Below are 17,662 nucleotides of genomic sequence, written 5' to 3' on the forward strand. Positions count from 1 at the left end.
ATACTTTTACCATATTTTCTTCAGATTATTTTTTAAATGGGAAGTTATGGAAGGTAATCTTTATACCATTTGTTAATCTTTCCTTCCCCATAAATAATCATTATCTTATGGTCAGACTACAGCATCTTGTCGTAAGGCAAAATGACCTCCCAACTGTTCACATTTTAAACCCTGAAACCTGTGAATATGCAAGCTTACATGGCAAAAGGAGCTTTACAGATGACACTAAATCACAAAGCTTAAAATAGAGAGATCATCCTGGACAGTCCAAGGTATTCTGATGTAGTCACATGAATCCTTAAAAGCAGGGAATTTTTTCCCATAGTGTGTGAGATGTGACAGAAGTGAAGGCAAGGAGAATCAAAGCATATGAAGATTTGACCCATCCTTGCTCAGAGAGTGACAAACAGGATGAGCAGTAATGCAGGCAGCTTTAGAAGCAAGAGCAGAACCAACTGGCAGAGACTGAACCCAGAGACACAGTCCTACAACCCAAAGACACGAAATTCAGCCTTCATTCCGAGGGTTGAAAGTGATTCATCCCTGGAAATCAAAAGAATAGTACAGTGCTTGCTGACACCATGACTTCAGCCCTGGAAGGACTTTAAAGGGAGACCCAGATGAACATTCTGTACTTAATATTGTCATAAAATTCATGGCAACTTATTACAGTATCAATACAAAATTAATATGCTTTCTTCAGCATGCTTATATTTTAATATATATATGTTTTGAAATTTTAAATAAATGCTATCTCTGTATGTAACATTCTCAATAAGAGAATTTTGAGATGTAAAGTTACAAGTCAGAAGATGGAGGGGAGAGGGAGATGAGAGGCCATTTCAACACACAAGCAAAAGCTAAATCAACAAAGAAAAAATGGGCAGAGTCTTCCATGTTCCTTTCTTCTGTGCTGGAGATCACCCACTGAAGGGTGATCCAAAACCATTCTGGTTTTGGAACCTACCCAAGGAGAAGAAAACACTTCTCTTATTCAGGGCTTTCCTCACTTCCTGCCTGCCCCTCTTAACTATAGACAGTGTAGGTTCAATGTAAATGACCCGTGTTGCTTCTCCACAAATTATTATTGTAAAACTCCCTATCCCTGTAGGTGTAGTGGGAAGTTTTCCAACTGTTATGCTGCCGTGCTGCTGGTGGCTGAGACAATTTGTCCCAGAGCCAGCCCCTAACCTTTCACCTTTACCTTTTTGGGGTCCTCTCTGTATTGCACAATAAACTTTATTTTCAAAAACCTCTTAGTTTCAAAGTTTGATTTAATATGAAATTATATTTTCTTAAAACTTTATCCCTGTTGATAAATGTAGAAATAGTGCATTCATTTAATTAATAGTAGTATATTTAATTGCTACATGGTGGTCTATTTTATGACTATATCACACTATATAATTTTCAGAAGATTAAAGTACATGCAATGAATTTGAATACTTTCTGGTTTACCTGTAAATTCTATAGAATTTTCTCTATAGACAAGCACATCATCTTCAAATAAGAACTAGATATTTATCTTTTTCAGTTATTAAATTTTAAATTCTCTTATCATATTAATTGGTATGTTCAACACAAGGTTTAATTGCAGAAGTCAGTGAGACCATCCTTATTTTAATTGTATATAAAACTTATAAAATATGTTTTTAAGCCAAAATTTACTCTAGGTTTTATAGTTACTCTATCTTGTTAAGAGAGCTCCCTACTATTCCCAGTTTGCTAAGACCTTTGTAAAGAATTGATATTTAAATGAATTAAATTTTAAGTGTTGCATTTTAATATTTTTTGCATCTATTTAGGGAACATGATCTTTTTCACTTAAAATTTTAATTAACAGACATAAATAAAAAGTTTTCCAAACTGTGAATTAGAAAATTCTTACATCAGTGATGTGAATCCAATCACTTTAAAACTAGAAGAGAGGGAAAAAAATGATCCTTTCTAACAGTCATTTCACACACACACACACACACACACACACACACACACACACATATATACATTCATATTCCAAGGTTCAAAGGAATTAAATAATTTTTTCAAAGCCTCACAGTCAGAAATTCAAAGATAGTGAAGAGCCTGGATTTATTCTTAAATTTATTTGTATTGAAAATACTTTGTATTTCTTTACTTCATGCAACTTATATGCACACATTTGCACACACAATGTAAGTGAAGTACCATCTACTATGTACCAATATATCTATCTATCCATATATACATCTACATAATTATTTGAGGCTCATTTAATCTGGCCTTGGGAAACAAAAAAAGGTGGTATTTTACTACTTAACAGAATGAAGGGAAATGTCTACTCTTAATCTGGACAAGTTTTGAGAAGGAGGGCCTGTAAATTATAGGAAACAAAATCAGCATAGTTCCCATTATTAGATTAATTAAATTTGGAAAGTTGCATAGCACTTTTACTGACATATACATAAACAAGACTGAGACAAATCAAAAACCACAGGCAGATTAGGAAGACCTGGAAGATGTAGAGTTTGGCTGAGTAAATCTAAAAATTGAGAATAAAGCACACAGATTACTTTTTCTCCAATTCTTTCCTTATCCATTTTTTCATCTTTTAATGCAACCTAAGATGAATGGTAGTAAGTTAAAGATTAAGAGAAAAAGTATAGAATTATACCTTGACTTCATTTTTTTTTATTGGTACCGGGGATTGAATTTACGACTGCCTGCTTGCAAGGCAGGTGCTTATGCCGCTGAGCTAAATCCCCAGCTCCTTGACTTCATTTTTAACATTTAAATTATTATCTGTTATAGCTTATAACTAAATGTTCCTCAAAAGCCTCAAATGTTCATGGGTTGGGAGGTAACTGAATCATGGCCTGACAGTCATCAGTGGATTACCCCACAGATAAGTTTAGAGCTAAATGTGGTACTGAGAGGTGAAGCCTGGTAGAGGAAGTGAGTCAGTGGGGCTGTGGCCTGGAAGGATTTATCTCTTATACCATAAGCCGCCTCTCTCTGTCATGTCTCTCTGCCATTCTTCCCTTCCTTGGAACCATCTGACTATGGACTAAAACTTCTACAAATTATGAGCCAAAATAAATCTTTCCTCCTTTAGATTATGAGTGTAGAGTATTATGTCTCAATGAAGAAGAATGTCACTGTGACATTACCTATTAACATCAATTCCAAATACCGTCCATATTTAATACAATATTGAGTAACTATTGTAAATTAGTGAATCATATGTTAAACTTGAGGTTATAAATGTAGGAAACTCCTTCAGACTTCATGACTAGAACACTACTGTCTCCGTGTGGTATAGTTTCAGAATGACAAGTTCTGATTTTTCCAAATTTCTCCAAACTGGAATTTTGACTGCCTTCTATTAATCACCTTCCTGTTTATAGAACAGAGACAGTCATAGTAAACTCCTCAGTAAATCTGGCAATATTTAAATAGAGATAACTGCTTAAAACCCAACATGATTGAGTTCCTACCGTGTAGCATATACTCCTTTAACTGTTTTTACTTTATCATTTCTTCTCACAACATTTATCAAGGATATAAAGCTCTAGGCTAATACTATGTTAGCAGTGTGTGCTCAATAAATCATATTTTAAAGTACATAAAGATCTCTCTATATCTCAGTCAAGTAGGAAAAACACATTTATTTGAACAATTCCGCCAACAATGATTGTTTTCCAACGAGGAAGGCTCTACCTTTAAAACACTGACTTGAACTGAAGAGGGAAGTTATATTGATTGAAAACTATAACAATATAGTTATTTTCTACCAGTGTGACAAGACTATTGTACTAGCTCAGAGGAGAAAATTCATTCTGTATTTGATGGTTAGGGAGATCTTTATAGGAAGGGTATTTAACTTAGCTTTATCTAGATAGATAAGCAGCATTTGAATCCCAACTCTGCTCCTTGTTCTCCTTGAAACTTTGCACAGATTACTCCTCTTTCTCTGTTTCTTGGCTAGAAAATGGCTCTGATAATTCTTACCTGTCACAGGTAGGCTACAAGAATTTAGGAAAATGTGCACTTAGCATGTTGCATAGTCTGTGTTATTATTATTTCCCTTTGTCTAAGTTGCTATTGGCTAGAAAAAGTAAAGCAATTGTTGTGAGGATTTTTTTCTTCTCTTAAGAAGCTGAATAAGCCATATTAAATGTGCATATCAATTGTAAAGATGTATCTAAGCTTCAGAAATACTAAATACAAAAAATGTGAATCATAGAATTAAGGATGTTACATTTCCACCATTGTTAGAATCAATCTGCAAAAAATATTTAATACAATTAATATTTTGAGTTGTTAAAATTTTTTCTTGCTGTTTTGTAACTCTTAAATTACACATTAAAGTTAATATACATTTGTTTGTCTTCCTTAGAATTATGTGTTCTCTGTTTAGCATGTTGTAAGCACAAAATGGGCATTTCACAGACTGAAATTTAAAAAAATCTGACCAACTTAGAAGGAGTTTGAGGCTGAGAGATGATCACTGAGATCACAGGCTAGAACTCAAATCCGTAAGCTCAGTGCCAAATAAATGCAAAAAGCAATTTTTACCTGGACCCTATGACTGTTACTTCATCTCCCCCAAACCCCATCCTTGTCCTTGGCAAAGCACAAAACAAAATCAGTGCAATGGAAAATCACCAGGACTACCTAGGAAGTTATTAGAAACACGAATTCTCAGCTCCACCTCGAACGTACTGAATCAGAAACTCTGGGACTGGGATCTAGCAATCAGGGTTTTATTAGTATGATTCAGGATTTGGAGACCTTTCTAACAACCTCCCAGATCATCGTATGTGCAGCAGCAGGCTGTATACTATTATGGAAACCTCTAAAAGATTTTCCATCACTGTCTCAGAATTAGTCTCAGAATTATACTTTGAGAAATATAGTACTACAAATAGTTGAACTCCACAGCCTTAGACAGAGACAATTATTCTGAGGGCACCGGACTCATCTGAGCCTCTTTCTGGTGGGAGAGGTAAAGCTGCCTGAACACCCTGAAGACTGTAAGCCTCTCCAGTCCTCTGCCTTCTTTGGTTGTGGCTCACTTTTCTCTGGCATTCTATCCACCAACAATGGCATTGAGATATTGTCTTAGGGAAAAACATCTGTGATCCCATGGAGCATTATTAGCCACAGCACAGGATAACTGAGGAGTGAGATTCTGACCAGGTGTCTTGGGACCTTGTTACTGAAAATCTGCACTTGTCTTTTTAGACATCACAAGCTTCTTCCTTTTCAGCATATCCAAGAAAGCTTAGCTGAGGAAGTATGTGGAAGTAGCTCCCTGGAGTCTGAGCCCAGGAAGAATTACAGAGATAAGAATAACCTGTGCTCTAAGCCTCCCTCAGCTGAAGACTTCCAAAGGAACTGGCCAGACACCCACCTGGTCTTCAGCTTCCTCTTGACAAAAGAAAGAAACAAAAATGCAGAAACGCAGGGAGAGCTCTTTGGGTTTTCTTAGTAAGCTCCAGCCTGACCTACTATTGCCAATTACATGCACAAACTCTCATTAGGTTGGCACTAAAGTTGTCCAGGAGCCACTTGGGAGAATATTCTGGATTTAGAAAATATTTGTTGACTGATATGAGAGAGATTAGGACAGTCAATAACTCTGAGCTATAAACATTAAAATATTTGAGTTAAACATACATGTGATTTTTACGTTGGTGTTTTGGGGCAAGACAGGCTCTTCTTTTCCATAATTGTTCATATATCCTTTCTACCACTGTTTTGTGGTAACAGCCAGCACCCCTTTGGCTTCTATCTCTGACTAATGTAATCATTTACTGCATTGCTTAAATCATTAGTGATTTAGTGCTAAAGTACAAAATAGCAAAACAGTTTCTTAAGTCCAGAGACTACTATTCTCCAATTACTTTAACTCCTCATTTTAATCCTAATGCCTGGGACAGCAGGTATTTAACAAATATTTACAAAATTAATGTTAATGTCAACCTTTTGATCTTTAGTATTATTTCCTTATGATTTACCCTCTCACCCTCTTCACAGAAGGTACCTTAGTTGTTGTTTTTATATTTTAATAAACTCATGCCACCCTATTTCTTCCTGAAAGACTTAAATACTCCAGTACATGTAAACAGTCATGGACCTTTAGTCATCACTGAAACACATAAATATTTTTACTTCCATCTTCAAATAGAAATTTTAATCATTTCACAGAACTTACTGCATCTTTATTTTTCATTCAAGCTTTCCAAAAGCATGTCCAGGTATAATGACATTGTCTCCTACTCATCTATTCTTTTTTTGAATCTTATTTTCTCCTGTAATCTGACTTCAATCTCTCCTTCTTTTCACCTGTCTAAATGATGAAAGTTTCAAGCCAGAACTTACAGAACTTCCACATGATGTGGTGGTCAGTAGGACTGCTCACCAATGCTGTGGTTTTAATACAGGTGTATGCCTGGTTTGGCCCAGTGGAAAGCGAATGTACTGTGCTTCAGGTCAAGGCAGTGGTTTATAAAATAGTGCTCTCTTCACTGAGTTTCTGTCTTTCTAGCTGAAAAACTTCTGCAGTATGAAGAAGAAAGCAACCTCAGCACAATTACCTGAATGAGTACAACACAGGCCAGAGTTCTTCCCTCAAGCCCACGCAGAAATGACCCAGTGAGAGCAGAAATACAGCCTTTCCAGTTTCATGTCATGGGGATTGGGAAAGTTTGTCAGAGATCCTAATAGCACCATCAGACTCAGTGATTTACTAAGAATATTTTATGATGGAGAAGTCAACATAATTATGATCAGAGTTCATTGCAGGAAAAAAAACACAGATCAAAATCAGCAAAGGGAAAAGGCACAGGAAACACCAGGCAAATTTTTAGGAACCCTTTCCCAGTATAATTGTACAAGGATACACTTAATTCACCCAGCAATGATGTATGACTATACACATACAAAGTGTTAACACCCAGGGAAACTCACCTAAGCAAGTAGGCCAGCATTTTTATTGGGGTCAGTCCATATGTCTGATCTCAGCTGCTCAAGTTTTTTCTAGAGCAAAGACAAGCATTTGCCTTTAAGTTTTCTGGTAGGCATATCATGGCTCAACTTCTCATGCATACAGAAATGCTCGTATCAGGAAAGAATATTCCAAAGGTCAAGAAATTGTCTCCTAAAGGCATTGAGGGACCAACCCTGAAGACTGGTCTTTGATGTTTGTAGGTTTTGGGAAACCTAAGCCTACAGAGCTAATTTTTCATATTCAGTGGATCCACTTTGGAGTTCAAATAACCTCTCTTGATTGTTAGATACTCAACTCATTGCCACTTTTTAAGAATTTAGTATAGTGAAAAGTGAATAAATTTCAAAATGAAACTTGAAAGATAGGTACGATGATTTAACTATTTACTAAAATGAAAGTTAATAAGATTTTTAAGACACAAAAAAGGTGAAAAATTATAAGGAAATTTACAATGCAAGAAACCTGGGGAGAATTCCTTCAGGGAAAAGACAGTTGAAACCATGTAAATATTGTGTTCTACGAAGAAGTGAAGAACATTAGAAATGATACTTACATGGATAGTTGTAAAAGGCATTTTAATTCTCTTAAAATCTTCTAAGACTAGTTGACTACTTAAAGAAAAATAGTTTTTGAAGAAAAATTTTACCTGAGCTAAAGTTTATGTGTACTGATGAAGGGCCAATTCATTAATAACCCATCTGTGCAGTTAACAAAATTCCTAACACAAAAACTGAGAGAACTATAGAAAGATAGAAAAGTTAACAATTTATAGTTAAAGCTTTGAGCACCTTCTTTCAAGGAGTGATAGTAATAGACCAAAAATTAGCAAGTTATAGATACTCGAAAAAGATTATGAATCAATTAGATCTTATTGAAAATCATACAATGTTCCATATGATGGCGGCATAATATATATCTTTTCAAATGCATATCAAACATTTCCACAAGTGATCACATTTTTTACTATGAACCATGTCTCAATAAATTTTTTAACAATCTAATCATAAAAGCATTTTATCTCCCCATATTACAATGATTGAAATCAACGGCAAAGGAGATATCTGAAAATTTTCCCAAATTTTGGAAACTAATACACATCTCAAAAACCTAAAAGTACAGACTTCCAGGAGAACATGACGAACAGATAGCAGCAGCTATGGAGGCTCTCTGAGATTACCAGCTTGAAATCCAGGAATGGGGCGGTGTGAGGAGTCCTAAGCAAGGGGAGATATACCCTGCTAACCCAAGAACAATCTAAGCTGAGAGAAACCAACTGGAAATGCAATCCTGGTACTATAACAGGAACAGATAAAATCTCAGCACAGAAGCTGGATCCTGCGTCTGAATCGGCACAGCAGGGAGAAATGCGCGAAAACTCTGAGAGCGGAATGGAGAACAAAACAGAGTTGAAAGCGGGACTGGCAGGGAGCCCTGCATCGACCTTTGGTGAGTGGCGGGAGCGGGGAATCTTTCATGGACTAGGAGGCTCCAACAGGGGACATTCTGGGACTGGGCAGAGTAGTCAGAACAGGATGCTGCAGTGACTTCAGTTGCATATTCCCCTCTCAAGTGGGATTGGTGGGGACAGCCTCGCCTGGTGACACTGCAGACAAAGACCCAGTGGGCTAGCCCAAACCAGGTCCCAGTGCATGGCAGTGCACCCTAGCAGGGAAGCCTTCGGTAGGTTGACTGATCTGGAGGGGTGGGCCCAGCAGAGGCTGCCCAGGTCTGTGTCTCCCTAGTACACTGCAGTGGGTGGGAACACCTAGCCATTAGATACAAACAAACTGTAACCGACAAAAAAAAAAAAAAAATGGGCCTCCTATTTACACTTGTATGGAAGAAACAAAAATATGGGAAGAGGGAGCAACAAGAAAGGGTCCTTGGCCCCCAATCCTGAGAACATTGATCCAGGAAAGGCAAATACAAAGGAGAATGAGAACACAAAATATGCAATATCAGGCATGGCACCAAATAGACATAAAGCAATATCTCCAGAGCCTCATAGATGACTTCAAAAGTGAAGTATTTAATGAAATAAAGCAAGATATAAGTAGAATAGTTAGAGAAATGCTGAGCACCACCCAAGAAAAAAACAGATGGTGGAATAGAAGAACAGAAAAAAAGGGGAGAATTGTTTGATGGAGAAAATACAGAAAACATAGAATATGTGAAGCAGGTTCAAAGAGATTACCAGGAAACTAAAAACTCTATTGAAAGCTGGCATGACAGCTTGAAAGAAACTAAGGATAGATTATCTGAACTGGAGGACAGATTTGTAAGGTGGGAGCATGAAATGAAAAACTTCTTAAAAATAACAAAAAAGAAACAGCAATAATACAAAGGCTAGAAGATGATAAGAGGATCTATAACTTAAGAATTAAGAACATAAAAGAAGAAGTAGGCACACAAACAAATGAACTACAAAAGCTATTTACAGAAATAATCCAAAAGAATTTCCCTAATTTAGCAAAAGGTAAAGATACTCAGATGTATGAGGCATACAGGACCCCAGCCACCTACAACCCAAACAGAGCTACACCCAGGTATATAATAATCAAAATTCCAGAAATCTAACATAAGAACAGAATATTAAAAGCCGTCAGAGACAAGAAACATATCACTTACAAGGGAACACCCATCAGAATTACAGCAGACTTCTCAGCACAAACCACCAAATCACAAAGAGTGTGGGGGGAAATAATTCAAGCTTTGAAAGATAATAACCTCCAGCCAAGATTGATATATCCTGCACAACTGTCCCTAGAAATTGATGGGAAAACAAGGTGCTTCCAGGATAAAGAGGAACTAGGAGAATTTGCAACCACCAATTCAACTCTACAAAAAATACTGCAGGATATTCTAAAAAAGAAAAATACCAAGATTCCAGAAACAGTGGCAGAGAGGCCACAATGAATGGAGCAGAAAGCGAAATGCAGAAGACAAACTGACAACTAATGACAGAAAAAAAGCTCAACAGAAATGAGGCAGAGAAGGTTAGATGGTAGGAACAGCTATTTTGGAGAAAACAAGGCATCATAATAGCTAGTGCTGATTTAATATCATCTTGTTTTGAAGTCTCATCAAGCTTTTGTTCTTCTGTCTCCATAGGTCTTAACATGTTGTATCTTACTGGATTTTATTATATGTGATAATATAAACAAAAACTTCTATAGGCAAGGAGATTATATAGAAGCAATTGTTCATTTTCTGTTAGTTGATTCTAAATTCCCTGTATTACTGCCATTCCCTTGAATGGTTTTACATTGCTTTGATATGTTTGATGCTACAAATGAAGTTATACTCAAAGATTTCAAGGAAAGAGACACTATGGTAACTACTTTTATGTCGGGATTATCTTGTAGTTAAACACTATTTTGCTTAAATGGTTATGTTTTGACCTGTGCTGTTTTGTTGTTATGTCCTCTTTTATCTCAACCTCCATTTTATTATTTACTTTTATATTTTTATCCTTTTAATTAAGGGAAAAATAAATAAAACATAGCAGGATGTATTATAGTAACCCACTTTGATTTCCTATTAACTTGATTTGAAACCCTGCGTTGCTCTCACCATCTTGTTTTGAGTGATTTTCCTCTATTCTGTTTTGCTGGATAGTACCAAGTTTGAAAGTATAGGCAACAACTGTGAAGATAGTAAGAGTCATTATGATGCCCATTCTGGTTGACTATTATCTTCTTTTGAAGTCCTGTAATGTCTCCAATGTTTTGGTTTTATTGGTTTTGTTCTTTATTGTTTTGTTCAATTTTATTATATCTGATGATATAGGCAATTCTTTTTAAGATAGCAAGAGGCACCATGGTAACCACTGTTGGTCACCTTGTATTATGTTTTTATATTATATATTAAGTCCATCCTTTTGATACGACTGACTCTATCTGTTATGACGTTACTGATTCTATTCTGTTATGTCACATTTGGTTTTACTCTCTTCAAAAAAAAAAGTAATAAGAACTGTGGGAATAATAAAACCTCAAATGTGTAATTGTCATTGTACAAAAGAGAGGAAAAGAAAGTGCTCTAAACAGTATAACTGCAGGTATATTTAACTGTATAAGACAGATAACCGTATTACTGAGTTTTGTTGGATCATTGAACAGAACTGTTTGCAGTCTCACTATTTGAATGTCCACTTTATATGCTTTAATTTTGTAACTGGAACAAATATTTCTAAGATGATAGTATGTAATCTATTAACGAGTGACTTTCTACTGTTTTTTTTTCTGAAACTCTGTATAACTTGTACCCTTTTTCTGCTTTTTTTTCTTTTTCTCCTTTTTAAAAAACCTAAAATTAAAAGAGGAAATGAAAAAGGGGGAAATTATTTTCAACTAGATAAAAATGAAAGCACAATGTTTCAAAACTTATGATATATAGGAAATGTTTGTAGTATTAATATCTTTATAGGAAAAGAAATGTCTAAAATTAATGACTTCAGCCACCACTCTAAGTTAGAAATTGGTAAAAAAAAATAGTGAAAGAAAACTATAATAAAAAAGTATAGTGGGTATCATTAAAATGGAAAATCAATGAAACCAAAAACTGGTCTCTAAGAGGAATAGAATTTATATATTAACAGCCAGGATGTTATGAGAGAGAAAAGGGAAAAGGATGGGGGAGAAAAGCGGAGGGAAAGAGAGCAGAGAAAGAAAATGAAAATATTTCCAGTGTTAAAAATGATAAATGAAACTTTACTACAAATTGTATAGAAAAGATAAAGGCATTTTTGGAAAAGTTTTAAGTAAATCAGAAAATATACAAGAAGTAGACATTTCTTTTTTAAAAATAAGAGGTTCTTTTTACTTTTAACAGATAAAACTTAAGTCATTTAACATCAGATTTTTTTTTAAAAGTCCAGTCATACAGTAACAAACAGACAACATGTTTTCTTCCAAAGATTGATGTCTGGTTTGTTTCTGTGCTTGGTCCCGATCATGTGGTGCACTTTTTCCACAGTAAATTTCCTTTTCAATGTGATGATTGTCTTCCAGGGCAAAACACTGCACTCTAGGTTTCAGCACAGTGCACATTTTATTCATTTATATATATGTCCTTACTCAACTTGCTCCAACTTTGTTACGGCATTCCTACTGACATCACTCATTTACTATAACCCCCCTAATTATTAGTACTACCTTCTGCCCTCAAGTTTTATTTACAATTAAGAATTTGTTCCTGGCACAAACCAACTCGGGGCTTGGTGCTAAAATCAAGTCGTCTTCACTGTGATGAAACACTTTTCTCCAGATTTTGGGAAATACTTGTATTTATTGCAAACATAATCAGAGAAAGTATTTTAGATGTGCAAAATACTTTTGTAGCAAGGCTTTTGTAGCGGTGATGAGGTACTCTTTTGTAGCACAGTAAAAGATATTGTAAACTGAGAGTCAAAGAATACTTTAAAGCAGAAAAACACACATACTAGTCATACACAACAGATTGACTCACAAGCTGAATTCTTCAAAATTGATTTTCACTGAGGCTTTTTATTTAAAATGAGCCAGGAAAAAAGTCTCTAAAAGGTATATATGTATGTGTTATTGTGATAAAAGACACAAACAAAAACTTATCATCTTATTGAAGTTATATTTTGTTGAAGTAACTGTTTTCTTTTTCATTCTTTTTTTTTTCTGAAGCAGGATCTCACTTTGTAGTTCAGGCTGGTCTTGAACTCATGGCACTCTTCCAGCCTCAGCCTCTCAAGTGCTGGGACTACAAAGGTACACCCCCCTGCCCAGCTATGGGGCTGTTTTCTTACGTTGCTTTCTCGCAGAAAGTTTATAATATCCAGAAAAAGAATTATTTATTACCAGCGGAAAGATTTGTCTCAATTTATGGTGAGATTAATAACAGCTGATTTCAATATTGAAATGTCAAGATGTTGGAAGGCAAAAGTACTTTTTATAATTATGTGGCACTTATAATATTTGCTTGATCAGAAATCATGTATTTCCTTCATATCTCAAAAAAGTATTCTTTTTTCAAATGTGTCTTCAGGGGTACAGATATAACTCGGTGACAGATTATTTATCATGTACATACAAAGCTCTGTGTTTGAGCCCCATCACTCCTTAAACATTATGACAAAAACTGTAGTACATTTCACAATAAAAAATCATCTACTAACAGATAAAAGGTTTTTATATAACCTTCCCAAGAAGAATATAACACTGAAAAAAATGCATTTCTAGTACTGTAATACAGAATCCCTTTATCATTATTATAAGACTTTTCATGTATTTCACTCGGTCTAACCAGTCTGCCCTATATATCTTTCCTATAATCATCTTTGAAAAGAAGCACAAACCATTTAGGTTTTTGGGCTATTTTTTGAGACGGATTGTTGCTGTGTAGTCCGGGCTGGCCTTGAACTTGCAACTCTCCCTCCTCAGTGTCCCAAATGCTGGGATTATAGCTGTGCACCACCAGGCCCAGCTTAGGTTTTTAAGAATTAACTTTTTTAAAAAGTACTAAAAATATCGTATTTGTGGCGATCCTGGCTGTCCTCACTGTAGCCGCCCTGTGTCCTGCGGCGTGTACGTTCATCTTGCTTTTTCCTCTTTTACTTGGCCCAAGCTTGTGCCCCAGACAGAGCCCATTTCTCCTTCACTCTCTTCACTTTTACTTTTTCAAATAAACCTTGTCACTGCTTTTTTAAAAAAAAGTCATATTTGTGAATAATATTTGTATTATTTCTTACAAAACAATACATTTTGTACTACAATTTTTTTTCATTTTTGAAAGTAAACATTTTTTTTGTCTGTGGGCAACTTTCTTTTCTCCCCCAAAACTCAAGGATGTTGTACAAGTTTGTTCTTATTTCCTTCTTGCTCACTGAGTTCGAAGTGAGTATAGGCGAGAATGCCAAATAAAGTACATAAAATGCGAAGACCCTGATCCTTAAATGAAACATCCTCCACATAAAGTAACGCAGAACTTAAAGTGTACGAACAGGTTACATGTGACTGGTGCAATGTTCCCAGTGATCCAATAAGTTGATAAATTCACCGTGAACATAATCACTCCAGACAGCAGCATTGTAAGCACAGCAGATACTGACCCGGGACCAAATATTCCTCCTTTCCTAACACTGGCTCAAAGAAGGGCACAGCGACTAGCAAATGGCAGAGGACACGGGAGCCTGGTGGTGCAGCAACTGCAGAGTTTCGTTGCAGCTCGTGCTGTTTGACACCTACCCACGCTTGATAAAGAGATGTAACTAAAACAAGAGCTGCAAACACCAGCCCAAGGAAATCAAACTTCACATTGTAATAAGAATTCAGGATTACACCTAGAGTTATAGGAATCGGTGTAAGCTGAATCCTGGTGGAGAAGCTCTTCTGGTAGCTCAAGGTCTGGATGGCTATCATCGCCAGTGTGGTCACGGCCTTGGCCAGCTGATAGGTGCCGATGGTGTTGCTCTGCAGCGAGAGGTTGGTGAAGACCACAAAGCCACAGAAGCTCAGAGCCAGGGGGAGACTCTGGAGGGTGGCAGACTTTTGGGAGTAAAGAGGTCCAGCTTCTGGTAGATGCACAAGCCCAGCCAGGTGACCATGAAGTGCACCAGGGACAGGTCACATTGGGGAAGCCGTGGTGCACGTAGATCCATTTGTTGAGGAACACGATGCAGATGGACACCAACAAGTTGAACAGGAGCCTGGCGGCGATTTGCCTGTGGCCCCAGACTCCCTCGGCCAGAGAGGCCATGACCCACTACGTCCTGGGCCGTGTGGCCTCTGAGGCGCTGCTGCAGTCGTCTCCAGCGGTCCTTCCTCACTGCCGCCTCGCCATCCGTCCGTCAGTCCGTCCGTCCGTCCAGGGTGAGATAGGTGCCCGTCCAGCCTCTAGGAGAAGCAGCGGCTGCAGCACACACTCTCCTCGCAGCCCCCACACATTTCTTAATAGCCCCAAATTACTAAAGTTCAGAAGGAAGAAAGGGAAAGAGAAAGTAAAAAAAAAAAAAAAATCAAGATGTAACATGTATATTTATCAATATCCTATGATGAAAATATTTCTTATGGATCAAAACATATACTAGTAAAATTTTAAGAGAGAATACAGCTAACCTGAATTGCCCTATTAAAGATTTCATTTTAAAGAACTTAATTTATATTTTAAAACATTTTCCATAAAGGAAAACTTAAGCCTAGATAGCATCCTTGATGAATATTACATTTAAATAATGAATCATGAACATCTCCCAAAATATTAAGTAATATCTCTTGATTAATGTAATACTAGGACTTTAATACTAAAAATCAGAGAACATTGCTCGTGAACATAGATGCAAAAATTTTTAATAAAATGTTGTGAAACCAAGTCAGTAATAGATAAAGAGAATAGTGCAATTAAGCTGGGTTTATTTTAGGAATAAGTATAAATTATCAGAATAGATTTATAACAGTCTCCCAAGATTAAAGTTCAAAAATTAATATTAACACACTAAAAAAAAGTATGTACGAAAAAACCATTTCACAACATATAAAATGCATTCCCAATAAAAAGAATTTCAATAATCTAGGATATAAAGAAACTTATTTAACTTGATAAAAGGAATCTACAAAAATATCTATAGTCAACATCATACTTTATAGTAAAAGACTGAAAGCAGTCCCTTTCTGATCCAGATCAAGTGAAGAATTGGCTCTCAACACTTCAAAATTATATTACAGGTTCTAGCCAGTGAGATTAGCCCAGTGGGAGAGACAAAAGGCAGCCAGAGAGGAAAGAAAAACTTTAAACTGTATATTCAGACAAAAAAACCCTCCTATTAAAGTAATATATATGAATTTTGAAAGATTTCAGAATAGAAAACTAATATTGTGAGAACAAATACTGTGAGAACAAATAAAACAAGATTAAAGAGAAAAATAACATTTCCATTAGCAACACAAACATTAAATACTAGGTATAAATAAATCTGATTATATGCAAGATATGCACACTAAAATCTGTGAAATTGCTGCTTATAAAAAATTACTGTTGTTGCTTAATACAGGGACTCACTGTAGTTCAGGCCAGCCTCAAACTCACAACAAATCTCCTGCCTCAGCCTCCCAAAAGCTGGGATTATAGGTGTGCATCATCACACCCATCAAAAAAATTCTGAAACATCCAGGCACAACATGATAATGTATAGAAAAGTCCGATATCGAAATGACAGTATGCCAGTGCCCATCACAATTTAATCTATAAATTCAACACAATCCTAATAAAAAATTCCTGTAAAGCTTTCTGTAGAAATTGGCAAGTGGATTCTAAAATTCATATAGAAATATAAGTCACTTAGAATAATAAACACAATTTGAAAGAAAAGAACAAAGTAAAACAACTTACACTGCCTGATTTGAACAAAGATTTTCATCTTTCTATCTGGTAGGAATCTTGTCTTGGGTCTGGTCTTTCAAGTAGTTCATATTAGTAATAAAGTAGTGCCCAGGCAGAGCCTGATGGTGGTCTCACTAGTAGTACTTAGAGTCCAGCTACCACCAAAGGACTGGAGAGAGCAGGCTGCTGTCTCCTTTTGCCTGCAGACCAGGGACTCACAAGCTAGGGAAGATCTGTTTCGGGTGCATCAGGTAAAGCTTAGCTCAGAAAGGGAACCACTGCCTGGAAGATCCCCCTCACCAGAACAAATGAAACCTAAAGTGGGACAGGACAACTCAGGAGTAGCATTACAGGACCATGGAAAAGTAAGGGGGTTCAAGGGGAAAAGCTCTTCTCATTAGGATGGAAAGGGAGCCTCATCACCTCCTGGGGAATACCTAGTAATCCAGCCTGGATTAGAAGCCAAACTGTACCAGCATTTCCAAGCAGGAATGGCTCACGATGAGAATTTGCTCCTAGGGATGCTGGGGATGTGGGAGACTTTCGAGGTCAGCCCAATCTGGACTAGATCAGATAAAATCTATAACCCCAAGTAGAGTATGGGGGAGGCCTGCATTGACAGTTGCTCTCTAATAACTCAAGGAGGGGCTTGCAATGAGAACAGCTTACAAAGATGTGTCTCGGAGAGAGTCTAATGAAACTTACACCCCCAACTGGAAAGCAGGGAAGTGGTCTAGGTGAGGAAGAAGGTTCACAACACAGGGGTGCCCCAAGGCAAGCAAAATATTGGAATTTCTGGAGTGGTTTGTGCTAGGAGAGACTTAAGACTCTAACACCTGGATGAAAACAACTAGGAAAGGAAAAGAAAGGTATATAAATGTGTGTGTGTGTGTGTGTGTGTGTGTGTGTGTTTGTGTGTGTGTGTGTGTGTGTGTGTGTGTGTAAAATGTGTGAGTTCAACGTGAAGAAAATATAACACAGTGTAGGAGTGAGCAGGGTACAGTGTGTAAGACTGAGGTCAGCTGAGCTCAGCTGGGGATTGAGACTAAAAGATGCCTGAGCAACCAGCTGATCTGGCAGCTGAGCTGAAACTATTACACAAGGCTGAGAGACAGGCCCAGCAGTCCCTGCGGAGATTGGAGGGACAAAACAAGGCTCGTCTTCAGAGTGAGATAGTTTTGCAAGGTACATTGTTCTGGGTTGGAAGTCTGGTTGGAAGTCTTTCAGGGCTTTAAATACTTGACTCCAGCCTCTTCTTGACTTGATAGTTTGTGTTGAGAAGTCTGTCTTGATTCTGATGCGTTTCCTTTACAGATGGTC

General features: G+C 36.8%; 1 pseudogene; it reads right to left on the minus strand.

Annotated features, from left to right (window-relative positions):
- Window positions 1–13,806: 13,806 nt before the first annotated feature.
- On the minus strand, window positions 13,807–14,722 carry LOC100720905 (solute carrier family 35 member E3-like; annotated as a pseudogene).
- Window positions 14,723–17,662: the final 2,940 nt, after the last annotated feature.

The sequence above is a fragment of the Cavia porcellus genome, unplaced genomic scaffold, assembly GCF_034190915.1.
Source record: "Cavia porcellus strain 051 isolate PalLab524CR breed Dunkin Hartley unplaced genomic scaffold, mCavPor4.1 scaffold_8, whole genome shotgun sequence".
NCBI classification, from domain to species: Eukaryota; Metazoa; Chordata; class Mammalia; order Rodentia; family Caviidae; genus Cavia; species Cavia porcellus.